Genomic DNA, 19,900 nt, shown 5'->3' on the forward strand with positions numbered 1-19,900 from the left:
TTTTTGGCAAAGATAATGAGAGAAACTCATTCTCCAGGGCAACATACAGTTTCCTCAGCTACAAGACCGCCTTTTCTTTTCTTGACATCCCAACTCATTCAACACACATATACCAACTTCCTCAACAACTGAGATGAGTCTTGCAAACAACAGACTCTTTCACGGTGTTGTGCTGATTCATTCCAAGCACTGTTCATCCTGCACATTGAATGAGGCAGAGTCCTGTGGGAAAACAAAGAATGAGATCATGTAATTAAAAACTATCTCATAATGTACCGGGGGATTGAACTACAATGGCCTTAACAGTCTTAATTCTATTTCTTAACTCTTGAGTGATTAAGGCCACAAGTTATTTTAATATCGTTTTCTGAATATAACCATCGACAATTCTGAGCAAAGACATTTAAAAATAACCAAAAATCCCAAGCCAAAAACACAGCCACATGGAACCACACCAACTACTACTATATAGTATGCAAGGAGAATTACCAGTATAGCCAACTGGAGGGGAAAACACCACCACTGCTATTTTTACTGAACATTTTTCTCTTCTCAATTTGCCTACCTGTTAATATTTAGATGTCTCCAAGAGATGTTTTGATTTTAATGAAATTCTACCAGACTAAACTATTTTCAAATCTTGCCTTGTGATTCCCGCCAGCTCAAAAGCTTGCTCACTCCAGAAGGATGCTGATGAGTCTACCCATATTCCCCAGGCCAACATTCTACCTGACAAACACAGAGATCCTACAGACCCTGCTCCCAGCCTTACCATTTCTCTGCTGAGTGCTCTGTCAAGTTGAACACAGAATAGTAATTTCATTCTGAAGGAAATTTAACTTTTTGTAAGGGTTCTAATTTAAATGCAGTAAACTTCTAAATCTCAAATAAAACAGATGCCATTCCCCCCTCCTCCAGCACAAGTCTCTGGTACATGTAGAACTTGTTTTCAAGCTGAAAGCCTGAACCACACAATAGGTGTTCATCATTCTTTGACTCTAGAGTTGGATCTTCTGCAAGTCCTCACAGTCATCCCAGAGTAAGAGAGAGTATTTTGGAAAAAAAAACACCCATCCTCCTGGAGATTCCAGACCCTAAAAGCATCTTGTTTTGAAGCTCTACAGAAACAAATTTTGGACTATCGTACCTCATGCTTTCTGTCTCAGCATGCCAGGCCTCTTACACTCAATACTGTCAGGAAGCATCCCAGGCAGGGCTGCTCTGCAAGGGAGGGGCAAGCCAAGGTGACCAGGGCAACCCCAGCAAATACCATGCCCGCACTGACTATGGTACAACCCCATAGCACACAGACACTATGGGCAGAACTAGGTACAGTAAACAGGGCACATCCAGGCACTCCAGTAGAGAGCAGCTGGGGACAAGACTAGGGGTAAGGCTATAGCAGGAATGAGAAGGATCCACCCAAGAGACAGGGCTCACAACAGATTACCTACAGTGAAAGTCCAAGGTCCAGCAAGTTAGGCAGGAATGGACAGATGAAAAGACCCAACACAACTCAGGGAGGCACTGAAGGCTCAGGTCTGAGCTTAAATAGAGCCTCAGTGCCTGGGGGCAGAGGGTGTGCGGGCAGGGTTCCCAGGTGAGTTTACTCAGGGCCGTTAATGCCTATTAGTGCACCCAGGGCATGACAAGTGTTATGATTAGCATTGGGGTTAGAGTTAAAAAAAGCAAGGGCTGCAGAGCCTCAGCTTATCCCATAGTTTGCAGCCTCCAGAGGAGGGTGTGAGCTTCAATGAATAATTCCTATTTGTTCTTTTTTTCCCTATATTCATTTGAGGCTTTGTGGCTAATATTGCTTATTTAAAGGATTTACTCTTCCTCTCTTTCTTTAGTTGCATTTTGACTTATATTGGCTTCATTTGTTTGAAGCCATATCCTTCCTTTCTCTGTTCTTTTTGTTTGTCTCTTTTGTTCGTGTTTTATGTTTGTTGAATTGTAAACTTCTGGGGACTGCAATGTTGAACAAGTTCCTCAACTCTAGCTGAACTCATTAATGTTGGGAACAAGAGTCAATAAAGGATGTAAAAACTTTTGTTCTTCACTCCTGGAGGTTTTTCCATCACATGTGCTCAGAACTCCACTTCCAAGAACTATTTCTAAGTCTAAGGATGACTTCAGTCCTTTGAGAGCCTCTGAACTGGAAGGACTCACAGAGCACTCAAGACCCCTCTTTTCCTTAGGCAGTGAGCTCTGTTTTGTACCTTACAGGCACATCATCGGGATTCAACTGTTGGTCTTATGTTAAATGTCTCTGAGGCTGCCAGTGTGGGGATCATACACAGTTGCAGTGCTTTATTAAATTAAGAACAACGTCCAGCAATGCTGAAGATAATGCCTTGTTTAAATGTCCACACATAAGTCATATAAATACAAGCTGTTACTGTAACTCGAGACACTCACAACTGAAGGTTTCAGTGAAGAAAGATATGTTACTGTTTTGAATTTCTAAAGGATTGGGTTTTATCCAGAGCCATAGAATACCTTGCAAACCTTATCTAGTTAAAGCTTGTCATGTTCTTGTGAAGGAAAGTAGGAAGTGTTTCATCAGCTTTTACACAGTTTATCTAGGATAAAGCACAGGCGGTGGCTAGCATAGCAACACAACAAAGCAGTGTGGCTCAGATGGAGAAAAAATGTGCCACAATCACTTGAACCTTGGGCTATACAAGGGTACTGTTTCATGAGTTTTACCAAGACACCTTTTCTTAGAGTGCTCTATGAGGTTTCACATCAGAAAGTGTGAGCATGTCTTGGATCTTTTCTGATACAAAAGGTAGCAGGTCATATTCTCCACTGTGTTTTAGATCCTTTTCCTGCTTAAGAACCAAAAATGTCTGTAAAGCAGTCAGAAAACTCTCAGTGTGAAAGAATACCACTGGGCTTATGGATGCTGTGCGACACTGGACTTCAGATGCACTGAGCGTTCAGAGCAGTACAGATGTATTGGGAGAATCAAACAAGTACGGTTATGCCAAAAATCTTCTGTTTCCTTGTTATAACAAGAAAGTGCACAGCCAGACAGTTGATACAGATTGTCTTGGGGTAATGGTAGTAGAGCACTGGGGTAGTCTGCAGACTGCACCCCTGGTGTTACTCCCAGGTGCACACAGTCAGATGTGGACAGGCATGAACTAGCTCCACTGACACTCTGACGGAGCATCGCACAAGATTTTATCGCCCCAAAGTTCTTCAGAAATTCAGAAGCTGACCTTCTCAACTTCCCTATGAAGAACGTCCAAGTAGGATTTACAAGCTTAGACATGGTCCCCTGCTAACATGGTCTAAATCCTTTTCGGACCACAGCGTGAGCAAAGTGGTGTCATGACTTATGTGGCTGTACTTGGTCAACTATCCAAATTTTAGAAAATCCAACCTTAATTAAGTTGTTAAAACAAGCTGTTAAAGACGCAAGATTTGACTGCTTACAGAAAATATACTGGTTGGATAAGTACGCTTATCATAGCCTTTTTACATCCCTTCATTACTCCAGTGGACTGTTTCCAAGATAGTAATGTATTTTTATATATTTTCACTAAAAACCAAGATACACAGCAAAGCACTCTGGGCTTTCTAAGTGAGAAGATGACCAAAACTCATAAACATGCATTTAGCAATTCATTCAGCCAGTGCTAAATGGAACCTTTTATGTGGACTTTTCAAAACCATTCAGTGTGTGAGGAGAGTTCATTAATGTGGGGAGGTAGATTGGGAGCAGTATCTTTTCATGCAAAGATTTGGCCTAGGGCAAGAAGAACAATCAGCTTTGTCACCACTGGTTTTGCTAAAAGATTTTTTTGATGTTACAAGATAGGATAAAATCTCTAAAGAATAGGTGTTTCCCTGGTCCTCTTTCTGGTGCAGAGGCTTCTCTTGGGAGAATTTTCAAGTCATCCAACTGTAATTCTGATTAGAAAGCACTCATAAAAACTCAAATGAAATAAAATATTGAAACTGTTCAAAAATTTAGTTATGTATAAACCACAGAAGATATTTTAGTGATGAATGAATCAGATTAAAATGTGAAGGGTTTTTTTGAAGAAAGTAAAGTTTCCTTATTGGTAGCAGGTCCAGAGGATGGCCAGGAAAATGATAAGAGGGCTGGAACACTTCTCCTGTGAAGAAAGGCTGAGAGAGCTGCAGTTGTTCAGCCTGGAGAAGAGAAGGCTCCAGGGAGACTTTATTGCAGCCTTTCAATAAATAAAGGGAGTTTACAAGAAAGATGGAGAGAGACTTTTTACCAGGGCCTGTAGTGACAAGACAAGGTATGACAGTTTTAAACTGAAAGATGGTAAATTTATATTGGATATAAGGAAGGTATTTTTTACAGCAGAGGTGGTGAAACACTGGAACAGGCTGCCCAGAGAAGTTGTAGATGCCTCCTCATTGAAGGTGTCAGGTCAGATTGGATGGGGCTTTGAGTACTCTGATCAAGTGGAAGGTGTCCCTTCCCATGGCAGGTGGGTTGGACTGGATGATCTTTAAGATCTCTTCCAACCCAAACCATTCTGTGATTCTATGATTCTACTCTCTTGACCTGTTTTGAAACATAACAGATTTTATATTATGGTCATGCTTACTTATATATATTTTGACAGTTATAGAAACATTTAATTCATCACTTCAACTCATCTTATGCGTTTAAGTTCATGATACAATTTTCTTTATGGATATAATAATTCTAATATTATAAATATCTGTTAAATGTGCACAAAATTTAAGCTCCTCCCCCAAAGTCATTCAATACTTAGAATATGGTTCTATGAATTTTGAAATGCATGTCTGGGACTTACACAGTGCATATTTGAATTACAGAAGGTCCTAGAAAGTACAAACAGAATAGATGAAATTATTTTTCATTTAACAAAATGTAGTCTTCTAAATACATATAGCAACAGACAATTGACTTTTGGCTAAAACATAGCCATCGTTTTATGTTCAGGTACTGAGTTCAAACTGCTCAGAGAGCTGCAGCAAGTCAATAAAAAAGCAGGATTTAAAGAAATCTTCACCAGTTTTCATGACTGTAAGTGTTTTGATGAAAAATCCATGATAGAATCAAAAATAAGCAGTATTATATTCCATTTTTCTTGATAAAAGACCTAGGGGGAAAAAAAGCGGTATCCTAGCAACTAAACATCTGAAGTTTTCAACGCAAACACCTCGCCCCCTTCACTGTCTCAAGTAATAAAAAGAGAATAATAAAATTCCAAACTTGTAACCAAATCCTAACATGAAACCTGAAAATACAACTGCTCAACAATGCATAGTAGATTTGAGGTCAGTTTTTTCCTGGCAGAAGTATACGTTCAGACAACTTCCATGATACAGCTCTGTGATTGAAAGGGCAAGACAGTGTGTTTTGCGCTCTTGTCTGTTTAGGTCTCCAACTGTGAATATGTAAAACCTTATTGTATCAGGTTTCTTTTGATGGCTTTTCTTTCATATCCAACAAATATCTTTTTCTGGACTCTTTCCTTCTATATAACACAAGCTGTCACAAGCTCTGGTTGCAGTCCCGTCCTCAATCTGCTCCCCCCTAAAACAATACGAACTGTCACTGATACATGAGGATACTTGAGAACACAGCTCCCTGGAGCATCTAAAGAAAGTGCCAGAAATGGGCCACATGGTACAAACCAATAAACTACAAAGCCATTTTAGAAAGCCAGCTGTACAATAAAAATATGTTCATTTAATGTCTCCTCTCTTCCACGCTAAATAGTTCCACTTTCAAAGCACTCCCTGATCCCACCAGATGAAACACTATCTCTAGCTTTATCGTATACTAAGCCAGCTGTACAATAAAAATATGTTCATTTAATGTCTCCTCTCTTCCACGCTAAATAGTTCCACTTTCAAAGCACTCCCTGATCCCACCAGATGAAACACTATCTCTAGCTTTATCGTATACTATCAGTGCCTGTGTCTAGAAAACCATGAAAATCACTGTTCTACATGTGCAACAAAGACTATTTTTTTGGTCTAGCATGATATGCATCCATACCACTATTATTTTGGGTACTTCCTGCCTTGGTTTTACTTTGTTGCCATAAATCAGAGAATAATAAAGAGATTTGGATGAAGAGGCTGGCATCAAGATGCATTTCATCTGCACAGTAATGGATAGTAGGCAGAGCTCACAAGGAACGCACGGATCGCAGATGGTTTCCTCTCTTTGGTTTGAGCAAGGGTGAAAACCTAAGTGTGTTGACCATCCTTTCCTGCAAATGGCATGCTGAAACGCGTGCACCATTTCCAGCAAATTCAAAACTCCTCATCGACCCATTGTATAAAACAGAATCGCACAAAGGAAGTTAACTATAAATATATTGGTGCCATCACATGAAAGGGCACATGGATTGAGGGGGAGAGCACACCAAGGGAGAGAATTTGGGAAGGCAAAGACCCCACTCTGCAAAACAAAACGGGTGAGTATCGGTGTCAGGCGACATCTTGCAAGTGACCATCAGCAGGATGGAAGATTCAGCTTCTAGGTAGGTGTCCTGTCCAAATCTCACAGTGATTTGCCAGCCGAAGCCCTTCTGTTGGGCCTTCTGCTCTACATGCTGGGACTCAGGCAGAGGTGAGTCAGGGAGACGGCTAGCCAGGGTGTCTGGAAATTGCTGTGGCTGTATCTGATAGCTAAAGGTTACTTGCAGCTCATGTGCTCAGGCAGTCTGATTTGGAAAATGGCCCCACTCTCCTAGGAGGATATTGCAACCACCAGGTTATCAGGCAGTTCCCATACCTCTGCACAAAGCTGCTCCACTGTGATTTAGAAAAGTACTACCTTTGCAACAGGAGAAAGAGAAAGAAACTACATGAGTTAAAATTAATAATCTAGGCAAAATTGATAAAGAAAACTGAGAAGATCAAGAAAGTATGTGTATTCAGCAGTGACTAAAGCAAAAATAAAATGTTTACTGGTACAGATAGATGAAAAGGCTTATTCCATGCACTGCTGTTCTCTATCTGGGAAGAAGGATGAGATACTCTGTCTTACAGAGAGAATGAACTTCTTCAGAGTGAACCAGTAACTATAGAGTATGTCAAAAAAACATATGCTCACTGAAGTTAAATTCCACACAGGACTCCCGGAAGAGTTTCTGAGAGGATTTAAACTGATTGTTTTTATTTTCTTACTGAGACTTTTTAATAACTTGAGTTAACGTCAGAAAACTGGAGCAGTACCAGTATTCTTTTGCCATTATTCAAAAGGTCATGCAAGATGAGTTGGGGAACAGAAGGACAAATGGTCTGACGTCAGTCCGGAGACACAGAACTGAAACAGATAAGATATTTCATTTTTATAAGGTATTATTCATACTATCACACAGCTATAGAATCATTCCTTCTACTGGCCTGATGAGTGTCTTCCCAGGAGATCTCCATTTCGAAATGTCTGACAGCCCCGGGCTTATGATACTTGCCTGGAAGAGAAGAAAACTTTCTTCTTTACCAGGCTGAGAGGGGAATGTGGACCCGTTTCATGTACTTCAAATAAGCATGCTAGCACTTAGACTTACAGGAGGACCATCTCTTTCCTGAGCATCTCCAGCTAGCTTTCTTCTGTGTGCAGACAAAACAATTTTGATGTTTCAGAAATCTTCATTATAACTGAAAACATTTGCCGTATTGGATTGAATTTATGAGTTTGTTCGGCTTTATGGATAATAACTGTTAATGGCTATTTCAGAAAACCCAGCCCCCAAACTGATTGCCAAATATTCTTACCATCACCGTCTGCTTTCTTATTATAAGTAATTTATAAGAAAATTGTAATATGAAAATTTTCAAGTCCTTCCACAACCAAACCGTGCAGTCAGCCTACATCTTCAGGCAGCCATAGTATTGTTTACTTACATCATATCCTGCTTCCACACTCATCAGCCACGGAAGAAAGTATAAATAAATCCATTTTTGAGTGCAGCTGCAAATGTGCACACACAGGTACACTACCCACCCCACCACAGCTTCCCTCTGCTACCTTATCCTTTGCCTTCCTTAACTGAACCAGTTAAAGTAACGTAAGCAGAGGTGCTTAGCAATCTAATGTAAGTCATTGGTTTCTTTTCCTGAAAAGATAATTACGCAAATTACATCACAGCTTTTCAATCTCATGTTACAGTAATACCATATTGAAATATATTGCAAATTAAATTATTACTATTTATTTAATTCAAAAAGTTCCATACTGGCAGAGCACATTACAGAAATTATACAAGCTGAAAACCTGATTATGGAAAATGTATATTTAAGCAAGTCCATCATGTTATTTATCCTGCTAACTTAAATGGATCAATTTGTTATCCTGAAATAAAGTAAAAGGCATGTTTTTAGAAAGAAAAAGTCTCAGTAGCACTAGTATCTATATTATAATCTCAAAAGAAACTATATTCTGCATTGGTAAGTAATGTTATAGATGTGAAACTATCCAAAGGTACAGGTCCATAATATTTGCATTAATTCTTTATATACAACTCTGTCACAAGTTTCAAACTCAGGGTTCAGCTTTTAAACTGGACTAGGTGCTTCAATGACTTCTCAAAAGCCTCTGGGCCCTCAATTTGCCTTGAAATCAAAGAGACTTAGGGACATATCTAAACTTTGAGTATATCTGGCCCTTGTTCACATTTTTTAATACACAAGGGCAAAATTTTTATAAGCACTTAAATAAGTTATAATCATAAATCCCATGACTTTAAACCCAGATGGGAAACAAAACATTTAAGTTTTCTTGGCTTCTGGAAGCTCTTTCTATCCAAAGTCATTCCTGATTACAAGAACAGATCTTGCTGTGAGACTGCAAGGTCATTGCTCCTTTATTTCAATTTATGCATTTTAACAGTAATGATCTGGACTTTTTTCTTTTTTAATGTAAACAAAAACTTTGGGGAAATTTTAAAACTTGAATACTACTACAATCACCAAACTATTATTCTTTATTTAAGATCAAAATGAACAGAAATAATATTGAAAAATTACTCAATTGAAAACACATCTTAAAAAGTAATTCTAAAAGCTTTTTAATGTCTTGTTAAAATAATGAATTTTCAGCCACTCTGCACACACAAACCCTAGAAAAGACAGATTTTCTTAATTGAAAATTTAGTATGAGGAAACCAGATGAGTACCTATGTATATACAAAGTGAAATTGTAGACCTCCCGCTTAAAGTTTCTCTTTCTTCTGGGATGTTCTTTTACTGTCTCCTGAAAGAAAAGTGTTATAGTGCCATTGGGAAATAATGCCAAATAACTTCAATTTCCCTGCAACCCACCTCATAACTGGAGCCTTCACTTCTCTTGGGGTGCAATTGCGCAGTCAATCCACCCAAAAGTGAAGCTGTATCTGTAGACCCCTGCTACCAGTGGCAACTATCCCAGCAGCTGTGGCTTAAAGTTAGTCCCTGATCGCTGTAGGAGGTAAGACACTGGTACCTGGCAGCCTCCTTGGATCGAAGCACAACCCAATTAGAAGTATCTACAAGAAAAGACACCTTTAAAACAGCCCAACACCTATTCACTGTCTATCGTTCTCTGTGGTTTACCATTCCCCAGAAGCTGGGGAAACACTCCCATTGCTTCATATTGCATCTCCTGGGATTATGTCCGTGTCTCACATCCACCCCTGTCAGCAAGAACAGCAGACTCATAATTCCTGCTTGCATCCCTCTATCCTCACTGTCTCCTTCCCTCTCTCCCAAGAGCTCATTTAAGGGTGTAGAGCGCCTTTGATCTCTGTGTTCTCAGCCTGAAGGAAATAGCTGTGTAACTCTGGGCTTGGAGGGCTTTGCAACTGCATCCCGTTCCTCCAAAAACTCATCCACATTGCTTTCTCTGTTCTGAAGATGTCTTGTCAGAGAAGATCAATATGCAAGATAGAGTCACTTAGCAGCTCGTATACCATTATCACTTCCCACCATAATCAATCCCATAGGCAAAAGTCACGTAACTCTGAGACTGGAGAGTAAGGGAGAACCACTCCTTACAAATTCAGCTTCACTTTATATTACTGATTGCTTTCTGGCTATGTTAACTTTGGCTGAAAAAGAAGAATGTTGTTATAAAAAAGCCTTTAAAACATCCAGCCAGTGCCAAGGCCTCGCACCTGTGTGCAAAACCTTTATCACATACATGTATATCATAAAGATTTGTCTGTGCACCCAATGATAAAGGTAGAAGTATAATAAGAAAACAGGGTCCTTGGCATAGCTTTAACTGAACCCTCACATGACCCGCTTGAAGAACTCAGCAGGTGGTAGCCTGCTAAATGACTGACATCTATGATCATCTGTTTAAAATGTCTTTGGTAGGGAAAGAAAAGACTTCATGAGTATAGTGTCCTACATTTGTAGTAAAGAGCTCTTCTTCTGACCAACAGGTTGAAAATTTATTTGCTACTTGGGGAAAAGTAAAACAAGCAAAAAAAAAAAAAAGGCATTTAAAAGAATATCCCAGTTGCTGTATATCATCAATTTGATCTTCTCTTTCAGACATCAGAATACTATTATTTTTATCTGAATGGATCTTAACCATCTTGATATCATTAAGTTCTCGAAAGTAATACCTCTGTAAATTTTGTGAACTTGAATATAATATAAACACAATATTTATACATTGCTGTTTTGATAAATATCATTGTCTCCTATAGTAATTTCTTTCTTACAAGAATCATTAGTCTACAATTCATTGGGAAACCTCAGGAAAGCAGTTGAAATCTCTTCTGATTAAAATATTATGTAAAAATGTGTTTTTTTTCTCTAGAGGAAAGATAAACAGTTTCCCAAATGAATTCCTCCCCTCCTACCAGCACTATGTACTAACTCCCATGGAGAATTAAACTCAGGACCTTCAGAACAGATGGCAAAGACCTTATCTGCTTTCCTATCACAGCATGGGGCAATATAGGTCTGCCTGATAATGCACTCACATTAAGAAAAAGGTTTCTTGACCCCTCTCAGTATATCTAGATTCACCAAACAAATGCTTTTTAAATTTAATTTACAAGTTTAACTTTGACTTTTAAAAATTAATATACAGAATAACCTATATTGTATATTAAACCTCAGATGCTAAAGAAACTTAGTATTTTAGTGCTCTTCCAGCTTTACATTTTGTCAATTTTGAGGCACATTTTATTCTCTGTCTTTAATTAAAAGACAGTTAATTTTCAACATTTATATAATATTGTTTCAGTGTTGATTTTGTCTATTTCACATCTTCGTTCCATATTTATTCTTAAATTATACCATAGCTTTGGCATTGCTTTGCCCTGTGCTATAAAATGAGCTCATTATGGATTAGCAGGCAAGTACAACTCAATTCTGACCCTGCACCAGTCCAACAGCTCCTCTCGCTCTATTAAATTGTCAGCTGCCCACCTACAAAATTCTTACTGCAAAACCAATAAAATCTTTCCCCTATCCTATGAAAAATATGTAGATATCAGAGCAAAAACATCTGTTACCCTGAAGTAGAGTCCTTTTCCTTTTCAACTAAGTGATCTTAAACCAGTTAATACTTCAGATCCTGAATGTTTCAGCTTTTATTTGAATGTAAAGATCTTAAAAATTAACACTGTTTTGGATATCATTGTGTGTTTCAAGGTCCTATGAAAATAATTTTTGAATTCTTAGAGGTTTTTAAAAGTAACAAAATTAACTTTAGAGTGACTTTTAAACAAAAGAAAAAAATTGATGGGAATGTTTTGAAATATTAGAGAGTGAGAATCACTAATTGATGGTAGTAGTGAACTGATGGCTGTTGGGGTGTGGGATGATATGTGTTGCTGGGCTCTAAATGTTCTAAATGGATATTTATTTAAAACAGTCTTAGTTTTTCCTAGGATCCTTGTTAGAACTCAGAGGGAACCACAAGGATATACACTTTCTTTAAAGGAAAAAGAAAGAGAAAGACAAAACAAATTATATTGGAAAAAAAAAAAAAGGAGGATCTCATTAAATTTACTTGAAATATTGACTCACTAATACTTCTAAAACCAGTATTTTTGCTGTTTGGATAAGAGCAGCAACAGCAATAGGAGCTGAGGCTTACAAAGCTTGTTCTAATTAAGTCACACATGTTCTTTCCCATAATGGCAACTACAATGGGACCATTCAGCTGTTTACAAACGAATGAACAAAACTTGTAGGAGTGTACGTGAGTAGGTAAAAAGGATTGTAATGTATAATTTCCCCATATAAGCATTGCCTGTGCAACAAAGTAACCCTGTCACTAGCTAGGAAGAGGTTAAGGTCCTGTTTACCTATAGCAATATTCTTGTTCTTCTCATGTCCCCTGCAGGTACCCTGACTCTGTACCAAATCACATATGCGTCTTCTTCCTTATTGCTGTTGTACTGATATATTCTTGCAGCCAGAAGCCCTGTCTTTATTACATATGAGTGATTCCTCATGACTTTCTTATACAATCAGTGAGATTTCACACTTCATTAGAAGCTAAAACACACACTTACATAAGGAAAAAAGGTCTGAGCAAGTCATCTTAGCACTAAAATCCAAAGCTTGTTTCAGAAGAGGTTTGTGGAAGACCCCTTTATCAAAGTGTTCAATGCCCATGTATACCTTAGAATCAGCAAAATAGTTCTAGGGTTGATTAATACAGTTTTGTCCCTAGTGTTTTCTTCAGTGCATCACAAAGATGCTCAAAATATTTTTAAATTAAATATCTTTAAAATAGTAAGTAGTTTATTAAAATAGCTTAGCCAGCTGTTGCAGTCATTTGTCTCTAGACGACTGTATTGTTTCCACATAACTCACAACCTTGATCAGATTGAGCAAAGGTGTTTGAAAAACAGTTAGCAAAGCTGCTGAGAAAATGAGGCTTTCAGCCCATGTCTTCCATCATTGCTTCTGGGTGAATGTTTTCCACTGTTTGGTGGCTGGGTGAAATCTGTGATTAAAATGGAAAAAAAAAAAAGGAGAGAAAGGTAGAAGATGAGATGGTATCATAAACAGCACATCGTTACTTTTTCAAATATGTTTTAGAATCAATGTGATTATTTACAATGAATAATTTAATTTCTAGAAAAAGAATTATCCTAGACTATTGCCACATGGTACATCTAGGGCAAGCAGAGATATTTTCAGTTTAAAGCATAATTTTTATATTTTGCTGTTTGTATGAATGTCATTTTTGGTCTTGAATTAGTTTGGTCCACCCTAAATACTACAAGTACTTTCCTCTTTGTGGAACTTCTATTGTGTTCTTCCACAATAGAAAGGAAATGGAGGAAGAAAGAGAGAGCAAGCTGGCCACAAGGCTGACCACAATGAGACTGGCCATGCTTTCAGCTGGAGCACTAACACTTAGGGATGGAAAACATATTGGCAAGATTATGTCCCTTTGTGTAATTTCAAAACAGCTATGCATGGAAGTATATCTTGTAGACCCATTAGGTGGAGAGATATTGAGCAAAAAAGAAAATATTTCTCAAGTAGCAAATCTCTGCTTTCAAAGCATGCATGTATGTTCAGTCTGAGAACAGCCAGGCAGCTCTTTAAAATCCTGAACCAATATTTTACAATTTTTCTTCACTTCTAGCCCTGCATGCACAGATCTTGTTTGACATTTCCATATCCAGATTCTTCTTTTCCTACTTCCAGCAGAGAAAAGCGTTTAGACACACTTGCTTCTTCCTCTGAATATTATTTTCCCACTTGCCTTAAACAGGAAAAAACGTCTCTAATTGTCTCTAATTATACATATTCTGTAATACAGAGGAAACGGTCATATTAGAAAGTTGTGCAGAATTGAAGGCAAGAGGGCTCCTCAGCTCTCTCACAACTACATATTGATCCTCACTGGTCTTTCCTTATGATCAGAAATGTACCCAGCACAAGAGACCATCCGCAGATAATACACGCTCCTTGTAGGTAGATGAAACTTGCCTACCCTTTCCGTCTTTTCTAAACACAGCGAAGATTTTACTAGGAAACTTTATTGGTAAATACAACTATAAACATTCTTACAGCTCTGTAACATAAAGATCTCCTCTGTCTGGCGTAGCGAGGGGGAGTGCTTGGGCCTGCAGTGGTACAGCCTTGCACCAGCAACCAGAGTCAGACCCTAAACAGCACGAAGGGCAGGAAATCACGTTTTTACAACCCATTGTTATCTCCACCAGCTTCTTAAAGGCAGAATAAGCAAATTAACTACTTTGGGGTTAGATCTGCCAGTGTGGTGCAAGTAAAAGTCTTTCACTGATAGCCGAGAAGTTTTTCTCAGAGACATGTCCGAGAATTGAAGGAAGCAAAAGGCAGCGCGTTCAGCTCAGGCAATCGGTTTTGAACAGTTGCCCGGCTGACAGTGCGCTACACTCAAGGGAAAAATGGATCAGACAGAAGGGTCTCCTGCACCCAGTGACTGGCCGACTCTATCTGCAACAGAGGCTTTAGGGCATCAACACGGCTGTAAGAAATGAGAACTATTATAACAAGAAATACATCTTCCCTTTTACATATGGGTATAGTAAATAACGGCAACAAATGAAAATAAGGCTCATTTTTATTTTATAGTTCTAAAATGTCAATATACAAGTCCACGGGAGGACAGTAGTGCCCTGTGTGCGAAAGCCTCTAGAATTGATTAAAGCTATTGTTAAATTGCTGTACAAATTGTGATCTTATGATTGTTTGAGTAAAAGGCTTATACTAATTTTAAAAGGCACTGTATCAGAAACATTTCTTTCTTATCCACAGATTTTACAGGTATATCACCACTTGCATGTTTAATTTGAGAACTTGAAAATAAGAGAAAACTGCATTAAATCAGTAGCATACCAGATATTCGTATGTCATTTTGACTATTTCAAGTTCAATCAGTACAATATTTCCAGACTTTCCAGTGTTTATTAAAAGTCCTTTTGCTTCAGATGGGATTTTCTTCCTTCCCTTTATCAACTCACACTACGAAATTATCATGAATTCGATAAAATCAGCCTTTATCAGGTATATATTTTTAATGTAAGGGCCTCAGAACCTGCTCATCTGTGAGGTATTTTTGGAAAATAAGAAGCTTCATCACAGCCTGGGATAACTGTCATCCAGGAAGCTACTCCTTTTGTATGTCTGGTTTAGTTCCATTCATTTAATAGGGAATAAATAAAGCATAACAAGATAGCAGTGGTTGAATGGAACAAATGAAACTGCCTGCCTTTGTGATCAAATTATATTTTTAGATATTGTGTTTTCAGCAACGTTTTCTGTAACCATAACAGACTTGGCTGAAAAAGGGACAAGTTGGTAAGATATAAGTTGATCACCTGTAGGCACCACCAGTACATAGCCTAGCCAACAAACCACACGGGGCTCGGGCTGTGTTTTTTAAGTAGAAGGACATCAGTAACCACGTGACATGGTTGCTATCTTTCCTCCTCCTCCTCCTCTTCTAACAATAGCAGTGAGGAAGCTTATTTTGAACACTCATTTCTACAGAAATCAAAGATGAAGCAAATATTTGATTTGCTTTCTCTGCCTTATTTTGCTTTCATGTCTAACGCTGTGATTATTCCGAGTATCTGAGAATGCCTGGGGGTTTTAACATATAGGTTTTCTTTTCCTCATCCTAGTATCTTTCTTTTCCTGTCAAGTAAGGGAGAAATCTCAGCTCCATCCAAGTTTTAAAAGAGAACAGAATATCACATGTCCATAACAGAGATCATATTTTGCCCAGTTATGCTCACAAATAGCTTCTGCTCCAGGTAGTAGAGAACTCCTGTTAGGTCAGCCCCCTTAACCAAGTGTATGCATCTATGCCTTTGTCATTTTTTCTCACTGCTTACATTTCTCCCCAGAAATGAATAAGATTTTCTTATTTTTATTTATTTAAAGGAGGATGACTCTTCCAGATATGCTGTCATCTCAGAACTTACGCAGCTCATGGGCTGCATTGTCACTTTGGAAAACATGATGAGTGTCTGATCACCTATCTGCATTATCTGTAATAAAAAATTTGCTGAAACACTTAGATCTTAGGTCAAGTCTGAGAGCTTATGAAAAATGTAAATTTGCTTACATTATTACTTAATTAAATTTACTTACGTTTTTGTGATTGTTCATGATGTAAGCTTTAGCTTTTACTAGCCAAAAGCAATTTAATGAAAATTTTCTCTCCAAATCTGAACTATACTATGTTTCTCTTCATAAAGACTCCAAAATATGACTTCATTTGGTCTAGGATGCAACTGCTGGCCATCTTATGCCAGGGCTTCATTCTGTAATATGGGCAGCAGGAATGAATGTGTGACTCTCTTGTTGTCTTACTAGTGAAGTTTCCAAGTAAAAAACCTGATGTATTATCCTCTTCAGCTCTTGTCCAGCTGAAAGGTATAAGTGACTATCACACCATAGCTGGTGACTCATAGCAAGGTTTTTCCTCTCCTCTTGAACAAAAGTAGTTTAACTGCCCTAAAGCAATAGCTTTGCTTCCAGGATCAGATAAAGAAGCAGTAGCCTACGAGAGGGAGATTTTCTGTCCCTATTACCAGTCTGCCCAGTCTATATACCTATGAAAGATGTATACAGCAGGTGAGTGTGCTTCTCTGCACTTTGCAATAAGTTTACAGAAGTTAAAAATAAGAAACAAATTAAAACTGAGAGGCATGTTATGTTAACAGCCCTTGGTTCAGTAGGCTGCCTCTTTAAAGGGTACACTGAACAGACAGAACCTCTTCAAAATGTATTATTCCCTTAAAGTGTTGTTTTCTGTGTATGCAGCACACTGTAATCAAATCGATCCACTTCATTGTTTACTGGATTAGCTATAATGATATGACTAGCAAAATGCACCTCATCATTACACGTTAGCAGTTCACACCCAGGATTAGTTATCTCAAAAAGAGAAAGATGTGTCTGGAAAGTCTACATGAAGGAAAACAAAGCTCTGTAATACAAGTTTTGGCAACAAATTTAATATGAAAAAGCATTTTAAATTGCTTTTAAAATGATGGATATTCCTGCTGACAAAGACACATATTGTGCAGAGAAGCACATATTTCATCTGCCTGGGCAACATGGGGGCCCTTTATGCTGAGTAAAGTGGAACGTCTGGTTCCAGATCCTTTCTGTGGTCAGGCTGTGCACCAACTTTGATGAAAAAAAAGAACCGAGTGATTTTATTTTTTTGTTTTATTTAAGAAAAATAAATGCGAAGTTGGTCCGTGTGACTCTCATCATGCACTAATTTCCTGAGTAAAAGCTTCTTCTATTGTGAGAGCGAGCCACTGAGGCAGGAGTTCAAGACTGGTTTTGGCACTTACTGGGAGCACAGGGCTTTTTACAGCAGCACGTATGCAGGTAGACGTAGCAGCTAAGCATGGACTGGACTCCAGGTAACTCAAGAGTTAGGTACTATACTCACAGCAAACAGGTGAAAAACTGGAGTGAGAAGGCAAAACAAGGGTAATGTCAGAGGTGAAGGGAGGAAGTCCATGTACCCCAGGAGAGCAAGTCAAGAGCACAACCCCAAGGCAGGCAAAGGGGAAAACTGGCATAGCGCCAAGAGTCGCTGAGAAAGCATACGCGGGCCTGAAGCAAAGCCAGCCTAGGTGATCTCAGCAGGAGCTGGATAGAAATAATGCACCCTACGAGTGGGGCTATGGATGAAGGATCAAGAGCCAGAACAAGGGGCTGAGCCTGAGGCATTTGTAAGATAACCACTGATGCCTGTCTGTTGATGCTGTGGCTTGAGGCAGGAGCCTTCATTAATTGGTTTGTTGCCCGGCTCAGTAACTATAAGCTATTGCCCAGTTTTTTTCATCCTACCTGCATATAGACTTGTCATGAAATGACACTGCTACAACAGTGTTGCGGAAAGCATTCAGAAGTAGGAGCTTGTTCTCTGATTGCAAATCACTGAAATTTTATATGCCGTAATATATAATGTTTATAGTCATGATCACCAAGCCTCATACTTAAAGTCTGATAATATCTGCTGGAAATGTCATTATAAACAAAAAAAGAGTCTTCTATAAGCAAAAAATAGGATCATATAACATTGCCTTTGGAATTGTATAGACACATGACATATAAATTCAGCTAGTACAGACATATTTTCCTACATTTATAATTACAGCTTTTTGTATTATGTTTCCATGATTAAAATTTCTTTTATAGTAATATTGTATTCAGCTATCTTGCTATCTACTAATCTAAAATAACTGCTATTTTAAAGCTAATTTTCAGTAAACTATAACATTTCCAAAGGCTAGAACTTGAATATTTTATAACCATGACTTGATAGTGTCATACACAGTTCACTGAAGAGATTTCATAGGCATCACAGCTATGAAATTCGTACCCCTCACTTATTAGTGGGTCAACTTATTCTTTGACACCCTGCTGAGCTTGTCAGGCTACATGTTTATTTATAGGTCTTCGTTTTGTATCCAACTCATTCTCCTGTAGAGTTGTAAAGCGTACAGAAAAAGCTAGTATATCTTGCAGAATAACAATGAAAAGAACACTAAATAGGAATGGTTTTCTGTGTTCATCCAGGAAAGCTCAAATAAAAATATTCCATTTTTACTAATTCCATTGGATTCTCACTCGATCTATTCAGCTGCATGAAATCTATGTGAATTGCCTAAACCAGCAAAAGCCGTTCAACCTCTATTTCTAATTCTAATTCTTCTAACCCTGAATTTCCGAACTTTAGAGCTATCACCATTTCAACAAGTCTCATATGTTACCACCACACAGTTCTAAGTCATACAGCCTGTAACAACACAATTCCATTTCCATATTAACTAAGAAAAAAAAAATTACTAGGTCATAATATAATTCCTCCCAAGATTTGTGGAAGAGGTTTGCAAACTTTCATCACAGTCAGCTTCCATAAGCTAAGCTCTTTCCTAAAATCCTTTTATATCAGTGCAGTTGCCCCAGCAGAACAAATGAATCAACTGGAAAGCCATACCCGGTTCAGAATTCATTATGCCCTCAGGACCAAACAGAATATAACAGACACATGTTTATAAGGAGGAAAGATGGTATCCTCGATAGAGGGACAGAGCTTTACTGTGTTTGTTGTTATCACAGCAAATGTAACATTAACTATGCAAGCATTTTGTATGGATGTACATATAGAGACAGACACATATTGTGTAACTACAGGCTTTCCCCTAGTAAAGAGCAGTCATGTCTTCCACCGAGAAAAGCTTTTACATGCACACATTTTTATTTAGTTTTATTAGCAGGGTAATATTCCAAAATTAATTAATTACTGATTTCTATAATTAAGAAAAAAGCAATGTTAATATCAGAATTTGAAACTAGTATAATTTTCAGTTACTTAAACATGCTGCAAACTGAAAAGCATAATTTTCTTAATTTTGAGATCTGAACTTTAAAAAATAGAAAAAACTGTTACGTGCTTTTTATCTGTAAAATAGATTTCTAATTTCTGCTGAAGTGTTTGATATATAATTGCTGCATTATAGAGCAACACGGTGAGGGCAACTGTAGATATACAAAGGCTTTTTTTTTATTTCTGTGAAGATGGGAAGGGGAATCCAAAATACAAAGTGTTAGGAAAAGTCTGACTATAAAGAAGAACAACTTCTGTTTTTCAAAGGAAATCCCTTGTGCTGACAGTCTGCTGTAGTTTGATCTTGCTAGTGTCAAGTCAAGAGAACCAAGCTGGCCAAAGAAAACTCAGCTGATACCATATTTTAGCAGGTCATTGAGCTTTTGGGGGTGAAAAGGAGAGAGGCTGTGAAGCTAATCCAGATGAGATACCTAATCTCTTGTTTATGTTCCACTGTGATAAAGTCATTTCAGAGTAACAGTAATAATTAAAAGCAAGGAAGTTGAAAAAAAAGTGGAAGGACAGAAAAAAAGGGGGGCGAGAATTATTTGA

The sequence above is a fragment of the Tauraco erythrolophus genome, chromosome 5, assembly GCF_009769465.1.
Source record: "Tauraco erythrolophus isolate bTauEry1 chromosome 5, bTauEry1.pri, whole genome shotgun sequence".
NCBI classification, from domain to species: domain Eukaryota; kingdom Metazoa; phylum Chordata; class Aves; order Musophagiformes; family Musophagidae; genus Tauraco; species Tauraco erythrolophus.